Below are 2,500 nucleotides of genomic sequence, written 5' to 3' on the forward strand. Positions count from 1 at the left end.
GTTGCCAAAAACTGGGCGCGCGCCATGGAAATCATGGGAAAACCATGTGCGTGGCATGGACGGATACACGTATGGCCACACGGGCCAAAAAACGTGAACATGAGGAAACGGGGAAACACGGGGTACGACGGTCGTGTTGCAAAAAACATGGCGCGCACCATGGAAAACGGGTGAAAACCATGTGCGTGGCATGAAAGGATGCACGTACGGGCACACGGGCCAAAAAACGTGAACGTGAGGAAACGGGAAAAATGGGTACGGGGCCATGTTGCAATAAACTAGGCACGCACCATGGAAAACTGGGGCAAACCATGTGCGTGGCATGGACGGATGCACGTACGGGCACACGGGCCAAAAAACGTGAACGTGAGGAAACGGTGAAAAAGCGGGTACGACGGCCGTGTTGCAAAAAACTGGGCGTGCACCATGGAAAACAGGGGAAAACCATGTGCGTGGAATGGACGGATGCACGTACGGGCACACGGGCCAAAAAACGTGAACCTGAGGAAACGGGAAAGAACGGGGTACGACGGCCGTGTTGCAAAAAACAGGACGCGCGCCATGGAAAACGGGTGAAAACCATGTGCGTGGCATCGATGGATGAACGTACGGGCACATGGGCAAAAAACGTGAACCTGAGGAAACGGGGAAACACGGGGTAAGACGGCCGTGTTGCAAAAAACTAGGCTCACACCATGGAAAACGGGTGAAAACCATGTGTGTGGCATGGAAGGATGCATGTACGGGCACATAGGCCAAAAAACATGAACGTGAGGAAACGGGGAAAAACGGGTACGGCGGCCGTGTTGCAAAAAATTGGGCGCGCACCATGGAAAAATGGGAAAACCATGTGCATGGAATGCACGGATGCACGTACAGGCACACGGGCCAAAAAACGTGAACGTGAGGAAACGGGAAAGAACGGGGTACGACGGCCGTGTTGCAAAAAGTGGGCGCGCGCCATGGAAAACGGGTGAAAACCATGTGCGTGGCATGGACGGATGAACGTAGGGGAACACGGGCCAAAAAACGTGAACTTGAGGAAACGGGGAAACACGGGGTATGACGGCCGTCTTGCAAAAAACTGGGCGCGCACCATGGAAAACGGGTGAAAACCTTGTGCGTGGCATGGAAGGATGCACGTACGGGCACACGGGCCAAAAAACGTGAACGTGAGGAAACGGGAAAAATAGGTACGGGGCCTTGTTGCAATAAACTGGGCGCGCACCATGGAAAACTCGGGCAAACCATGTGCATGGCATGGACGGATGGACGTACGGGCACACGGGCCAAGAAACGTGAACGTGAGGAAACGGGGAAAAAACGGGTATAGCGGTCGTGTTGCAAAAAATTGGGCGCGCACCATGGAAAACAGGGGAAAACCATGTGCGTGGAATGGACGGATGCACGTACGGGCACACGGGTCAAAAAACGTGAACCTGAGGAAACGGGAAACAACGGGGTACGACGACCGTGTTGCAAAAAACTAGTTGCGCGCCATGGAAAACGGGTGAAAACCATGTGCGTGGCATGGACGGATGAACGTACGGGCACACGGGCCAAAAAACGTGAACGTGAGGAAATGGGAAAAAACGGGCACGGGAGCCGTGTTGCAAAAAACTGGGCGCGCACCACGGAAAACGGGTGAAAACCTTTTAATTGTCATGGACGGATGCATGTACGGCCTACGGGCTAAAAAACGTGTAAACGGGGATCCGGGGAAAAACAGTGTACCCCTTCTTCACAAATGAAGGGCAGGGGTCCCAAGGGGGGCTAAAACCCTCGGGTATATTGGGGAGGAGGGGGCTCCTCCCTGCTTGGGTGTGGGAAATCGGTGGGTTTGCATGTGAAATCATATGCAAACCACCCGTTTCTCCCTTAACCCTTGCTTTTCCAAACGTTGGCTCGGATGTCCCGTCGTTCTCCTGTCCCCTGTACGACTCATGCCAAATTCTGATCCGTCGGTCGAACGGCTGTTCGGGTTGCAGAAAAGTACGTATCGTTTCCGCACACGGTCAGGTCGATGTGATCTCGTGCCGCGTTGTCCCGTCGGTCCCGTGTACGACTCGTGCCAAATTCTGATCCGACGGCCCAACGACCGTTCGGGTTGCAGAAAAGTACGTATCGTTTCGCACATGGTCAGCTTGACGGGATATCGTGTAGCGTTGTCCCGCCGGTCCCGTGCACGTGTCCCGTGAAATTCTGACCCAACAGCCTAACTTGCCTCGAAAAACAGGAAAGTAGCATGTCTCGTGCATGAGACCGACTAGACAAAGCCTTTCAGAATATAGTTGCCCCCAAAACATTATCATTGCAGGGGTGACACGGGCGTGATGTGGTCTCTCTGGACGCCTCCTTCGAGTAAACCTCCCGTGCATTGCACGGGCGGATGATCGGTTGGCTTGACCGATGTAGGCTACAAACGCATGAGCAGCTTTGGACCCGTGTGTGCTGGTACGTTGCGTTTCGGAATATAGTTGCCCCCAAAACTTTATCGTTG

Source organism: Hordeum vulgare, chromosome 2H (assembly GCF_904849725.1).
Source record: "Hordeum vulgare subsp. vulgare chromosome 2H, MorexV3_pseudomolecules_assembly, whole genome shotgun sequence".
NCBI lineage: Eukaryota > Viridiplantae > Streptophyta > Magnoliopsida > Poales > Poaceae > Hordeum > Hordeum vulgare.